The 15,742-nt window shown below is 39.4% G+C and overlaps 1 long non-coding RNA gene across 2 annotated transcripts in view; it reads right to left on the bottom strand.

Moving 5' to 3' along the window:
- Window positions 1-2,221: 2,221 nt before the first annotated feature.
- The window catches only part of LOC148213606 (uncharacterized), a 66,878-nt gene continuing 53,357 nt past the window's right edge, over window positions 2,222-15,742 (bottom strand). For both annotated transcript variants that reach the window (XR_015794311.1, XR_015794312.1), the window contains exon 4: window positions 2,222-3,182. This is a non-coding gene — a long non-coding RNA (uncharacterized LOC148213606). The remainder of the gene's footprint in view (window positions 3,183-15,742) is intronic.

Below are 15,742 nucleotides of genomic sequence, written 5' to 3'. Positions count from 1 at the left end.
ACACCAACCAAGTACTCCATTACCAAAGTAACAACCCAACTTCCCACAAGAGGAGCTGTGTAAGAACATTATTCAAATGAGTGCAAATGCACAGCAGCAACCCAGAACAGCAGAAAAAGGGAAAAGACCACCTATACAACATCTTCCAACAAAATGGATATCCATGCAACTATCAAAAAGTGCCTGACCACTCAACCTACTACAACACAAACAACACAAGCTATGAAAAGGATCACACTGCCATACAACAGAAACATCTCAGAAACCACCAATAGACTATTACAACTACATGGTATCTCTGTAGCATACAAGCCAACAAAATCACTCCAAAATATCTTAAGTAAACCAAAAGACCCAGTAGCACAAGAAGAAAAAACAGGAGTCATCTACAACATACAGTGTAAGGACTGTAACAAACACTATGCAGGACAAACAGACAGAAGACTGGCAGAGAGCATCCACGAGCACCAACTAGCAGTCAGAAGACATGATGAAAACTCCTTAATCTCACAACACATGGACAGACTTAACCATAGTTTTAACTGGGAAACTGTCAGCATTTTAGACCAAGCTAAATCCAAATATGCAAGAGAATTTCTGGAAGCTTGGTACTCAGACAAGGTAGCAATTAATGAAACATTTGCAAGAAAAGAACCAAGCTCAGAGAACCCCAAGGACTCCACAGTTGAACCCTGAGCTACACATATTCACCTCTATTTGAAACACATAGAGATAAATAGCATCTACATACTATTCAAAAGAGACAGAAGACCAGAAGATCGCCTCACCAGCAATCATCACCCAGATAAGCAAAGGTTACCACCAGGCACACAATCAAGCAGTAAACGTATGCTAATCAAGGAACTACCAGAGGAGCAAAACTAAACCCCCACCCCCACCAGCACTGGCAAGGCATGCCATAATATATAAATAGAGAGCAAACCCCATCCCATTTTAGCACTGAAGATGTTACCTAGCCAGGTAATGCAATGCTTGCAAGAAATGAACCAAGCTCAGAGAACCCCAAGGACTCCACAACATAAAATGGGTATAATTTCAAATAATTGCATCTAAGATAGATTAGCCACAAGGAACATGTAAAACTCTCTTTTGGCTTCATTTGAAATCCCCCCAAATACTGTTTTACATTTCCCTTAAGGCAAAGAGACTTTCCGCCATGAAGACTGAAATTCTACAGGGTCTTCCAGATGGCAGTGCAACCCAAGTAGATAGCTTCCTCTACTTATGCCACTAATCTTAGAACATCATTGATAGGGGCTTGCAGTTGTAGCCCATTCTTATGCTAATAGACTTATTTTTCCTTGAACAATGCCCAGCAAATGGTATTTTAGACACTGAAACTTCTTGTTGCCTTCTTATTCAAAAGGCAGTCTACACTCTCAATGGAATGGGTGCTTGCCTTGGCTCAGCTTTGAACTCTGGGGCTCCCATCATACCAGCATGGTCCAGCCACGGTGCCTGAAGAAGAAGGGTTGTAAGGCCAGCTTTACAAGTAGCAGGAATTTCAAAAGGCAATAGCAGTTTGCTGACATGGTCCATTTCCAACACTGGCAGTACTGGGGAAGGACCACAGGATGTGATATACATGAAGCAATGGGAAATAAAGATTCAGACATAGCATTTGCCAGTTTCATTTCCTTGGAGCGCTAAGCCCCTGTGCCCAATATAAGTCCAGGAGAACTTAGTTGCTGCCTTCATCCAGAACCTGTGTAAAACTTTTTGTGTTCAAAAAGATGGAATGAAGAACCACTATTTCGTTGTATTGTCGAAGACTTTCACGGACGACATACGATGGCTGGTGTGGGTCTTCCGGGCTGTGTGGCCGTGTTCTTGAACTTCAAGAACACGGCCACACAGCCCGGAAGACCCACACCAGCCAACCGCTATTTCCTTCCTGTTTTCTGGAGGGATGGAGGAATAATAGCTAGCAAAATGTTGGGAGGGGAGCTTGTGCAGTGTTGCATTGCCAATCAAGCCATTCAAATGTGAAATTAAATAGTGCAATTGAATTGTAGTATTTGGAAGTATTTTACCTTTTTAATAATGCCTGATTACAATTATTACCTAATTGTAGCATTTTAGCTTTTTAATAAAGTCTGATTACATTAGAGCACTAAGACTGATCTCCTTTTTCTTTTGATTTTTAAAAAAATAATAGTTGTTTTTTAAAAAATCAAGGAATAACAACACAGCAGCCAGATGAATAAATGAAATGTATTGACTCATTATCTGTAAACAAGAGGAGTAAGGTGGTAAAATAAGCTGATAACACTGAAAGACCTGGGTTAGTCAAGACTATCCTTATATATTATTTATACAGCGCTCTGTATGCGCAGATCCCTCTTTATCAAAGGAAAAATGGATGTAAGCTTTAACTTATTGCACACACACAATAATGATAGGGTAGAGGCATTATCCTCAGAGTTCATACTGTGTTCACTCATGGTGATGGGAGGGTTACCTGACATAAATGAAGAGCAAGAAACCATACAAATGCCAATCATTCTACCTTTTTTGGGTTTCAGGTGATGGATAGTTTGTGTTTTATTTTTAGATATTCCTACTGTGTTGTTCCCTGCAGTCAGGTAGTGACCCACAAATGCTAATAGCTGCTTAAGTCTTGAAAACTGGGGACAGGGACATGGGAATGACTTTCGTGGGATTAAGAAAAGTCTGTCCTTGATGGGGGGGGGGGGGGAGGCAAGTAGTAACTTTTCCCTGTCTCAAGATTTCTTATACCCTTTTCCTGCATAACTGTATGCCATTTTTGCAATATTTGGAAGATATACCAAATGACCAACAGAAATGTCAGTTTCATTAGATAGGGAAAAAGACTTCTGTGGGAATCAAAACAACCACTAGAATAATGGGAGAGAAAATGAAGCAATTGCAAGGTTCAAGGGAAGGCTCTGTACTGTGTCTTCTTTTGTGTGTAAGGCAAATCGTTATCCAACAACACATACAAAACAAACAGCCAAGTGCAGTATTGGGGCCAGAGGGTCACTTTCAAGGCAGCCTTGACTCCTGGCAACGGCAGAGACCAGTCCCTGCAGTTTTCTCGGCAATGTTTTTCAGAAGTGATTCACCATTGTCTTCTCCCTAGTGCTGAGAGGGAGTGACTGGCTCAAGGTCATCCAGCTGGCTTTGTGCCTAAGGCAGGACTAAAAAAAAAAAAAAAAAGTTAAAAAAGTTTTAGTTTTTAAAAATTTAACTAAAATTTTAAAAATTAAAAATTAAAGAAGTTTTAAAGGTTCCCTAGTTTCTAGCCTGATGCCTTAACCACTACACCAAACTGACTCTCAAAGTTCAAAATATCCTCCGGTTACTGTGTAGGCATCAGCCATGTGCTAAAATCAGGCATAAAAATTGCAGAAGTAGGAGTCCTAAAAAGATCAGAAGTTTTTAATGCCCTGTGGATGCACAATTTAAACAACATTTTAAAAGTAACACAGCCCTGTGTATTTGAGCAAGTTTGGATCTCCATTTCTTCCTGCTCTTTTGGAGTGTCAATAATATCAACAATAATAATGCAAAGAAATTATTTTCTACCCCATTCCTTCCCCTCTGGAAATTAACCAGTTAATCTTTCGCTGATTTAACCACTGTCCTCCCCACAAATTCATATACTTGTCCCTCCATTTATTCATGCAAAAAAACCCATTCCCACCAGAAAGTTGGAAAGGTTATAAAATTTAAAATGCATTTTGTCCAGCACTCTACTAGAAGCTGGAATAGTCCAGAAGAGTCGTCATAAAAGCAAGCAGAGAGAAGGAGATGGGTGAGGAGAGGGCGGGGGTGGGGGGGAGATGGTTAGAAAACAGTGCCAAAAGAACTGGTTGAATAGTGCATTATATGAGAGCGATAGAGGTCTCAGTGCTGGGATAAAATGTGCAGATATGCACAAGATAATAATCTGGATACACTCTTTGGGTTCTATTTAATTAATAGGGGTGTGCAGCTCCACAGTAATCAGCCTCAGTGAGATACTTTATCCCCAGTTTTTCACTTTGTCTTGATGAGACACCTTGCTCTGTATTGACAAAGCACTGACGCTGAACTGATCTGCTGTGATCAATTCAACTAAAAATGTGCATGAGCAGAAGCTCCTTTTGTCTACTGGATTGAAGAAGTCTGGCTGCTCTAATCCTGTGTTTTGCACTGCTGCATCTCACCTCCCTTCTATCAATGGGGGGGGGGGGTGAGGAAGTTGAGATGGCTTGCAGGGGAAAATGGGCTGCAGGGTGGAGTAGGGCACCTGAAGGTGAAGAAGACAACATGGTGGCCGCAACTGTGTAATCGAAGGTCCATCCCCTTTTTACCTGAGTCACGCATGATACACATAAAAGGGGGGTGGAGTCTCAATGACATGGTTGTGGCCACCAACTTGACTGTTTTGTCATACCCAGTGGACACCTCTGACAAATAAAGAGAAAAGGAAGCTATCTTCCATAAGTATTCCTCTGCCTGCACACATTTGTCTTAGGATCCACTCTACATAGTAACAAGCCCAGCTCTACCACTTGGATTACCCACTTAGCCCTGAAACCACAACCAGTCCTGTCTCCAAACATTTGCTTTTCTCAGCCATTCACACATTGTATATATAGCTGAAGATTTGACAAATCTGCACACCTACAGTAATATCCTGAGGGAAGAGGTCATTTCTATCTTTCTACCAGTTGGTGGTTTACCCATTTTACATTTTGCCAAAGGGAACACAGAGCATTTATGTCCTGGGCTGATCTGTTGTTTTCAAAGCTTCCAAAAAGGTTTTGCTTATTCTGTCTTGTAACAACACAGATGGGTGGCAGTTTTCCCTTTTGTTTCTGAGTAGCTTTTTTTATTATTATAATGACTTTGTTAGCCTCAAATTGCCTCTCCAGCTTAGGAAGCTGTTGACAAATTAAACAAACTGGTTGTTTGTCCAGCTGATTTCCTGGGAGGCTGAAAAAGATCAGAACAAACACAGTTCAGCTGCAATCTTTTTTTCCCTACAAAATAACAAATCCACCTTTCTTATGGCACCAGGAATAATAGTGTGAGGATCAGTGTGATGCTTCAGGGCCCTGTCAAGAATCAATCTGAAAATCAGCAATCATATCATGTTGTTTAAGGTTTTTTTTGCCCCTAATCATAGAAAATGCATTTGCACTCATGCGGAGCAAAAAAGATTTTAAACCTTAAATCCAAACACTGGACAGTCGACTTGATACACAGTATATTCTTCACTGAAAGCTGGGTCTGATATTCTTGCGATTATGTTTTAGTTATATTTTCTTCAGAAGAGTTCCCAGGTAAATACACATGAACACACACCAGAAAAGTAAGTGTGTATATATGCCAGGCAAAAAAAGGCAACTTGTTTTTTTCTGCATGTTAAAGCACATCAACCAACTTTCTGCAATCTAGATAAAATGCAGATGGCAGCACAGGTTATCTTAAGAAATTCTCCAAATTGTACCCAAGAGTTGTATACAAAAATATGTCTGATAGGGAAAGTTTTAGAGGAAAAAAAATATTGGAAGGTTACCAAAAAAAAAAAAGGATGTATTAGAGAAGACTGAGATATAGTGAAGCAGTAGGTCATTAGGTCACAAAATAGATGTAGATCAGAAGGTGGGAACTTAATTTTGAAAGTTCTGAAATTAATTTTGGAAATTCTCATGATGGACAGCAGGGAAAAAGAAAGACAGAAAGAATGCAAGAAGTTTGAATTGCATAGATTTTTTTTTCTTCCACTAAAATAGGTTAAAAGGCCTAATTGCTTTTCTTTGAAGAGAAATGAGTTCCTGTGGGTTACTTAGCAACTAGTAACAATTTGCGATTCCCTACTACTACACAAGAACACAAGGAAAATTTTATTAGAATGCTTTATTAATGCTTTTCATAAAGCAATCTCTTCAGCATGGTATTGTTAGCCTTTGTGCATGTGTGTGTGTATGTACACACACACATACGCATACGTGGAGAGAAAGAGAGAGAGAGAGAGAGAGAGAGAGAGAGAGAGAGACTCTGCAACATTGTTAAAAGGCCTTGCTAACGTTTGGCTATATTGCAAGTATATTTTAGCATGCTGCTACACGCAGACCTGCGGAAACAGACCCTTACCACTCCTATTTTATTATTTGTTCATTTTCTAAATACAGAAAATGGCAAGGAAAGATTGCAACTGAAAGACTAACTTAATCAAGATACTTTCAGACAGTCTATCTACAGTTTCCCAATTTCACATGGAATGAAATCTTTAAAAAGCTGCATTTGTCAACAACACAGGTAACCAATTTTTTAATTGTCTTCACCCAGTGCAAGTATTCTGTTCTGTCTCTGTGTTACTGAGGTACAGAATTCATCCCATTTTATGACTGTTCCTCTTCTCATAAGTCTGGGAGGTTGAAAGTGTCAACCAATGCATTGCTTTGAATATTTTCTTTTTTCTACCGTTGAAGAATAGCTGCCAAAGAATGGCAGTGAAAAGGCAGATATGGCTGAGTCATCCAAAGGAACTTTATGGGAATCAAAAATGTGCTATTGAAAGAATGATAATAGTACATTACACAATTTATTCCTGAATTCATTAAGGAAATTTAATGTAAATTTTGCCACAACTGGCTGAAAAATGGTCTGCACGTAGAAATTGGAAATGGTTAAATAGCAACCTGGACTGCTATAATAACAGTATATTTATTTAGGTTACATATACAGTGGAACCTCGGTTTACGAACTTAATTCGTTCCATGACTCTGGTCGCACCCCGAATTGGTTGCAATCCGAAGGAAATTTCCCCATAAGGTTCAATGTAATTACTGTTAATCCATTCTGGCGTGGAGGACAGGGAGGCGGCTATTGCTTGGAGGGAGAGTCCCCCTCCCTATGACCACGTGTCAGGGGCAGAAAAATGGCCACGGACCACGTGTCAGGGGCGGAAAAATGGCCGCGGATTATGTGTCAGGGGCGGAAAAATGGCTGCAGACCATGTGTCAGGGGTGGAAAAATGGCCGCGGACCACGTGTCAGGGGCGGAAAATGGCCGCGGACCACGTGTCAGGGGTGGAAAAATGGCCGCAGACCACATGTCAGGGGCAGAAAAATGGCCACAGACCACGTGTCGGGGCGGAAAATGGCTGCGGACCACATGTCAGGGGCGGAAAAATGGCTGCGGACCGTGTCATGGGAGGGAAAATGGCCGCGTATCCTGTTCGTACCCCGAGGTGGAGTTCGCAAACCGAGGTAAATTTTTGCAGCCGGAGCTGGTCGTAACCCAAAAAGTTCGTTAACAGAGGCGTTCGTAACCCGAGGTACCACTGTATGTTGTAATTTCTTCTCCAACAATATTTGTTTCATTACTACTTCTAGGCAATTCCCTTGATGCAAAATACTGGGGTAGGATGTTTAATTAAGTACTAACTGAAAAGAAGATGAGATTTTTTTTTTCTTCCCAGAATAATTTACTTTGGTTCTTCTTAAATTAACTGAGAATATGGCACTGGAAGTGCCTCCAAATACTGAAAGCAAGGAGATGGGGAAGATACTAGATCCTAACCCTAATCCTTACTATGAATAATGAAAGGCAAGGTTGGGAAGATGTCTTCTTTTTATGCCATTTCTCCCACTGATGGTCCTCCTCCTCACTACCTGTTGGTCTTACATGAAGGCACGTGGTCCGATCACAAGAGGGCAAGTTAAAGCCACTTCAATCGCCATTTGAATCTGGTGCTTTCCCTGGAGAGTCAGACTGGCTGCTTCCTTGCAGTGGGCAGGACCTTGAACAGGAAGGAATAGAAGTAACGTGGTCCTTCTACTTGATTAGGAATAACTGGAGGGTGAGGAAGATGGGCACTGCTTCACAACTCACTATTTTCTGATTAAATGTTTTGGGATAATTATCTTAAATTCAGAGTCATCCATACTGATTTATTTATCAGTAGTCTGGAGAAGGAAACCTAGTCTCAAATTCAGTCTTTTAGATGATGCATACCAGCTGATCTTGGACAAGGAATTAACTAACCCTAACCTTGACTTAACTCCTTAATCTCTCTCCCTCTCTCTCTTTCCCCACACCCACATCCCCCACTTCCTCACTTGCTTAGAAGAGTATGTTGCCTACCTCATAAATGTATATTCATCCTAGAATGACTATTAGTGGAAAACAGGACACCTAATTTTTTTAAACAGAAATAGCTGATGGATGGGATTTCTGTTTCCATTAAGAGAATGCAATTGATAAGTCATCATCATTCTCTATGATTCCATCACTAGAGTTATAGCAGAAATTCATAATAGCTAATACATAGATCATCTTTAATTTTGAGCTATGAGACTGAATCAGGCCATTTGAGCACTCCACTCAATCCACTAGTTTTCACTTTGATCACAAGCTTCAGAAGGATCAGAAACATAGTTCAGTGTTCAGCATGATATTTGTTTTAACCATCCACAGAGTATATGCATTCATAGATTTCCTGCCCTTGACCTATAAAATCCTTACAGCATCTTGCTCCTACTAAATCTAACTCTTTTCTTAACATGTAAGTCTTGGTTTAGTCCTCAGCAAGCTTAGTTTAGTCATACATCTGCAGGGTACAGTCATTTCTGCTTCAGAGGATAAATCCAGATGAGAATTTGTAGCTCCAGATGCTGGGTTGATAGCACAGCATCTGTGAAAATATAAATGCTATATTCTAAGCTGATGATATATGTACCTATAACAGTACTCAGGATGTACAAGGCCATTTCACAAAGTAATGACAATTTCTAATGTATAAGACTAGCAGTCATTTGCTGTTACATTTCTTAAACAGTCATATAAATAGGAAATAAACTTGTTTTATTAGAAATTATGTGTGTAAGGGTATGTACACACTCACATACATATGCATTATGTTCATGCACACACATAATGAAACACACGCACATACACACACACACATACACACCACAGTGAAAATTGTATCTTGTTTTTGGGGGGGAATATCTACATCTGGCTCATTCATGCAGAGTCCTTTAATTTTTCTTCACATTAGAATTGCTACTTTATATTTCAGAGCTTTTTCCATCTAGCTCCTAATTTTGGGAACTGTTTCCTCCTTGAGCTGGGTCTGGAGCCTGATTTTCTAAGATTTATAAAGACCCTTAACCTGCTTATTTTTTCAGGACCTTTAATAAAGCTGGAAGAACTTTTCTCTGGCAGTACATGATGCCAATTAAATTATGGTACTGTTGGGATCATGTTTTAAATTATTATATTACCTCATTTTTGTTTTGGTTTATACTGTATTGTAAATGTATTTTGCATTTACATTTTCTTTGGACTGTGCTTTGATATTACTGCATACCAAAAAAAAAAATATATAATATACATGTGCCTGTGAGTGTTCATATACACAAATACCTTTATTTTTTCCCCTCTGTTTTTATTTGAGCCCCCTAACTTTATCTTCCAATATTTTAAAGTAAGGCATGGTTTGTAAGAAGGAGAAAGAATGGTCTAGCGGACGATTGATAGCAAGACCATCATAGCCAATAAGGGAATATTAAATAGCCTTAATGGACTATGAACTTCCATAAATTCTGGTGCAATACAAGCTTGGGAATATTGGGTGTTATGGGTAAGAAATAAAATATTAATATATTTACCTACTGTACGGGATAGGTCTTTATGTCTGATCAAGGGTAAGACAATATGACTAGAAACTGCTGACAGAATCTGATTTGCTGGCATTCTTTAAACTAGCTGACACTTTTAAATGACTCCATCTTTTTCTCCCACAGTGAAATATTTTATTTTAGAAGAAATACACCAGTACATTTAAAAAAAAAAAAAAGCCAGTAACCATTCACTTAGAAACAATATTGGGAATATCCATAGTAAATCTTGCTAGATTTCTTCATGAAGACCTGTATAGGCAAGGGGCTGAAGGCAAAAGAAAAAAGAAAAGAAAAGAAAAGAAAAAAAAGAAAAAAGAAAAAAATGCTGGCAATATACATTTATGGAATTTCTGAACCACCAATTTTGCTTAATGTTATGATTCAAATAAAGAATAAACCTAACAAAGGGATATTTCTGAATTTTCTCTCTTCTTCATAAAATGGTTCCTTTCACCAAGTAGAAAATAAGCTAGGAAAACATAGGATATGTTTCCAGTTTTGAAGATTCTGCTTCTCTTTGACACAAATCCATTTATTAAAGCTAGAATAAGTAAAGGTACGGTCTGCTAAAACAACAGTAAAAGACGAATCTAATGTACATTTATCTGATAAAATTTGGTGTCTGAACATGGCTTGCATCTCTGATAACACACTCACTGCATCCATTTTGAAATTAAATGTTAAAAAAAAGTGATTTTATTATTTTTCTCCTTTGGTAGATATCTTTTTACTTGATGATTTTGTTCTGACTCAACTGTGTTCTTTTCTTTTTCAACTTCATCTCCCTAGATATCTTTTTGACGTGAATCTTGGGAAGCCAACTGTAGATGTCAGAGCTTTGAAAGAGCAAGAAATTACTTTCTGAAATACAGGCAAAGTTTTTAAAAGATGCCAAGACTACTGAAGAACCAGGCAGCTGCTTCATGATCAATGCTGTCTTTAAAAAAATCTAATTACATGGACTTTCCAATTTTTTTTAGCTGCTCTGACTAGATTTGTGCATTTATTTATGTCAAAATCAAGAAGCAATTCTGCTCTGATTGTTTGAAAAAGATATGAGCTTTTTTTTAAAAAAAAGTATGCTTTTAAGAAAAGTAGAAAACTCTAAATATTTAGTCATCTATTAAAGTTAGGGGAGAGAGAACAGTGATAGAAAAAAGAAGAAAATGTTGCTAATGAAGTAGCACTGAGATTCTCATCATGTTCAACTCCCCTTCTGTAACTTAAGCCAAGTATACCAAGTTTTTGTTCTTTTCCATATGCCACCTGCTCAGGTATTTGAAGAGTTCTGTCATGTCATTTCATTTTAGACAGCTTATTACATCCATGAGATGAACAATTATAAAATGCCCGAGTTCTCTTTCTAAAACAAACAGAAATGTTTATCTGATTGAGTATGAGTAAGATTCAATCTGACGTCCCCTTGGTTTTCTAAGTTTAATTCTGTCTACCATGCAGTCCCCTTCTGGATTAACTCTGAGGAAATGTGGACCTAAACAGGAAAAAGGTTGTCCAACCTTGGTTTGAGGGATGCACTGCTGTTTAGTAATTACCATTTTCTGCCTAACTTTCTTTCCTTCCCCTTTTTAAATCTTTAAATGTTTACAAGTGATGATGGGAGCTCTATGTAGGTGAGATAAAATGCATACATAACAATACTTGGATTTTTTTTTATCCTATTAAAAAAGCTGAGGTGATTTATGCTGTACTGTTATTTATTTCTTCTACACAAATCTGTTCTATTGATATCTTTTATAAAAGTATATAAATGGGAATACAAGTTCAGGCAAGCCCATTATTTACATGAATTAGTCCTGGTTTCTAACTCCATACACAGTTTTGAAAAAAAAAAAAATCCATTTATGCTTTCCCTTGTGAAAATATGGTTGATTAAGTGAACTATGTGATAAAAGAGAAATAGATGAATTTATCTCACATTGTCAAAATGTGAGCCTTTCCTCTAAAGACAAAAAATAGCTGTGGGGAGGCAGAAACACTTGTTCTCAAAATGAGAACATCTAAATTAGCAAAATAGGGCATGCAGCTTTGCTAAAAGGATGATTCTCAAGAGCATTTGTATTTAATAGAATGTGCTTGATGAGAGGAACCCTATTCAAGTATCTGCCTATTCACTGACTGAAAACTGTAAATCATTTCAATCATATCTCAAAATTGAGAGCTTGTGCACTAGGACGTACTATTGAATATTATGAAACACAGTGAATAAGTTAATCCTCCATAAATTCATGAGGTGGAGAAATTGAAATTATGGCTGAAATAATCCCTTTCAAGTTATTTGCATGTGATGAACTTGGAGGCTGCTGGCTGAGTGAGAGGGTGGTAAAGGTAGATTTGAAAACAAATCAGATTAATTCAGTTTATGCCATCCAATCCAGTTCAAGCTCATTCACTGCAGCACCTGAAAGCTTTTTTAGTACTTAAAAGGGAGACTACTGGGGAATACTAACTCTATAACCTAAACTAGGATATCGAACAAAAACATCTCAGAAAGCAGTGGCAAACATTCTCATATTGTTGGCAAGATGTATCCATGAAGTCATCAGATTTTATTTTTTCTAGCGTCAAAATGTTTACAGAAGCTTTGCTCTGCCTGATGCTTTCCAGATACTGCTTGAGAATTGTGAGAACTCCAGTGCCCAGGAGAAGGCACCAGGTTGGGGAAGGCTCAGCTAAAGGATTCAACTTTTCAGCTTGATCCCAGATACAGTGGTACCTCGGGATACGAACACCTCTACTAACGAACTTTTCGGGTTACGACCAGCTCCGGCCGCAAAAATTTACCTCGATGTGCGAACTCCGCCTCGGGGTACGGTCATTTTTCCGCCCTGACACGTGGTCCGTGGCCATTTTTCCACCCCTGACACGTGGTCCGCGGCCGTTTTCCCGCCGCACCACGCAGTGCCCGGCCGTTCTCCCACTGCGTGGCGCCCGGCTGTTCTCCCGCCCCGCTGTGCTGCGCCCGGCTGCTCTCCCGCCGCGCCGCGCCCGTCCGCTCTCCCACCGCGCCGCGCTGCGCCCCGCCATGCCCAGCCATTCTCCCGCCCCGCCCCGCCGCGCCATGCCTGGCCGTTCTCCCGCCACGCCCGGCCACTCTCCTGCCACGCCGCACTGCGCCCCGCCGTGCCCAGCCATTCTCCCGCCCCGCCGCGCCGCGCCACGCCCGGCCATTCTCCCGCCGCACCCGGCCGTTCTCCCACCCTGCCGCGCTGCGCCCGGCCGCTCTCCTGTCGCGCCGTGCCATGCTGCACCCGGCCGTTCTCCCACCACGCCGCGCGGCGCCTGGCCGTTCTCCCGCCCCTGACACGTGCAGACTCCAGAACAGATTAACAGTAATTACATTGAACCTTATGGGAAAATTTGCTTCGGGGTGCGACCAAATTCGGAGGGCGGAACGGATTAACCAGATTTACATTGAACCCTATGGGGAACTTTGCGTCGGGTTACGACCAACTCGGGATACGGCCAGAGTCACGGAACGCATTAAGTTCATATCCCGAGGTACCACTGTATATATATTGTAGAGAATCCATTACTAGAAGAACAGTATTCTTGACCCTTCATGGAAGCCATCTTTAACTTACTTTAATTGCTCCCATTGTTGGTTATTGACCAACTATAAGCTATTCTCTTACATTAGTCTATCATAGAAGTTCAAGCAAAGTTTATATCAGTCGAGACTCTCCTTCCTGAGAATTGTATGGAACAATTCAGTCCAATCTTGAGTCAAACTAGTGTACCGTGACAGCTTGCTTCATGAAGACAACCAACATTTAGAATAGTTTAAAGCAGTATCTATCTTCAGTGGTGCACTGAACTAGTCTAAAAAAGAGTTAAATAAATAAGACTGACAGAATAATGTAGAGTCAAAGTACTTACCTAAAATTATAACCACCCAGAGTCATTAGGAGGCAGTTAGCATATAAATTTTGATAATAATATTAATAATAATAATAATAATAATAATAATAATAATAATAATAATAATGGAGTAACTTGGGGAACTGAAACAACTACAAAGGCATTCCTTTAGCTGAGTTCTATTGTGGTAAGAAATGGTGTTTTGTCTGTTTTTTTATTTCCCAGTTTAGCCTACAGCTGATGGTCTTCAATGCAGGTGTTAAGCAAGCCTACCCATTTGGCTTCTAAGCTAAGACAAGGTTGAGTGTTATGATCTTTCTCCCCTCCCCTCAAAATTAGCAATGATGGATGAAGAGGCTGCATCCAATCAGTTCTCAGGGTTTTTTAAAAATGCAGTGATTTCACTTGATGACTGAATATATTAGACTGGACAGTATGCAAATTATGAATCTGCTTTGTGATGTATATTTGCAAATGGAGCTCAGATACCTCTAACAAAGAACATATGTCTTTCAGTTCATCACTGTTTAATGACCTCTAAAGGATTATCAGATTAATTTTATAATAATAATAGCCCATCACCAGCTTAAACACCTCCAGCTTGCCAGCACTTAACTATCATTCCATTTCATCTATGAGCCTTTCTGTTCCATTTTTCATTTTGTCTTTCATTATGAAATGACCATACAAATAGCTTTTCAGAGTAGGTCAGGTTTTTGCAAGGGTGGTTCCATAATGAGGCTTTGTAAATGTGGAGCACATATTCTCTGGATCACGATAATATATAGCTGTCTGGTTAGAAATCAGAATCCTATTAACATTTGGGGGGGGGGGTGCCTTCGAGTCAGTTTTTGACTCCTGGCAACTGCCTAGACTAGTCTCTGCAGTTTTCTTGGCAAGGTTTTTCAGAAGTGGTTTGCCTTTGCCTCCTTCCTAGGGTTGGGAGAGAGTGACTGGCCCAAGGTCACCCAGCTGGCTTTGTGCCTAAAACAGGACTATGACTCACAGTCTCCCAGTTTGTAGCCTGATGCTTTAACTGCTACACCAAATTGTCTCATTAACATTTTTAGACATGCCAAATATGGATCTGAAAATTAAAACATTATCAAATGTCATATACCCATACATTTTTCTCAACATTTTTCTGACATACTAATAATAATTAACTCTGCATCTTAAGAGGAGTATGGCAAAAAGGTGTGGTCATAGATGGAGCTATTAAATTTTTATGATATTGTTCTCTGGTTTTGTCTATGTGTATAATGATACAATGTTATAAATCATCAAGAGAATTTTCTGTTATGGGTAGCATAAACTTTTATAAATCAACATATAAAGAAATGAAGCACTAATATTTGTAGAATGGGTAAAATATTATTTCTTCCCACCAAAATTCCTTAATTCAACCTGCTGGAGGTTGAAGTGTTCTGCGAATGTTTGTGAGGATTCCTGTGAGCTGAACTCTGATCTGAGCAGTTGTTAGTGAAGCATGGTTTATAACTAGTAATATAAAGAAAATACATTATAAGGATAGGCAAAGCTAAAACCTAGCTAGCTACACCCTACGAAAGGAAACTCTAACAGCACATAAACCATGTATGTGCATGGGAAGAAAGGTAGAAGGAAGTGACCTCAAATCAATAATCTCTTACACAAAATTCAAGACAAGGAGTAAATCTCTGTCTATAGCTTACTGTCTCCTTTTGGTCAAGGGATGAGGTGCTGAAGACTCAGTGCTATCATATTCAAACCTCCAACAAGATCAGGAGTTAACCTTCTTAGTTAAAAGAAGGTAAGTGGATTATTGTGGATCCTGTTTTTGTTTGTTTGCAACAAGTATATGGAGATACTTTCCACTGAGTGAAATATTGTGTGAAAAATCAAATTAAACTGTTCAGGGAAACCATTGTATCATCTGCTTTACTGTGACTGACACCCAACTTCAAGGTCTTATACATGCATTTTTCCCCAGCAAATATACTTTAACCAGATACTGAACCTTCTACAAGTAAAGCATGTACTCTGCTACTTAGCTATGACCTCCCATATCTTCTACTGGATGATATTTATTGCTGCTAACCTGCTGCATCCGATCAGCAGGTTAGCTTAGAGTGACTCAATTATCAGCAATTGTTCTGATTATAGGTATTCTTGGAACAACTTGGAGCAACCATCCAAATATACTTGGAACATCTGTT

Source organism: Python bivittatus, unplaced genomic scaffold (genome assembly GCF_059951505.1).
Source record: "Python bivittatus isolate LINGU-HERP-01145 unplaced genomic scaffold, Pbiv_v1 ctg000980_np1212, whole genome shotgun sequence".
Lineage (NCBI taxonomy): Eukaryota > Metazoa > Chordata > Lepidosauria > Squamata > Pythonidae > Python > Python bivittatus.
The sequence above is the reverse complement of the archived record's forward strand: the minus strand, read 5'-3'. Positions and strand labels throughout refer to the sequence as shown.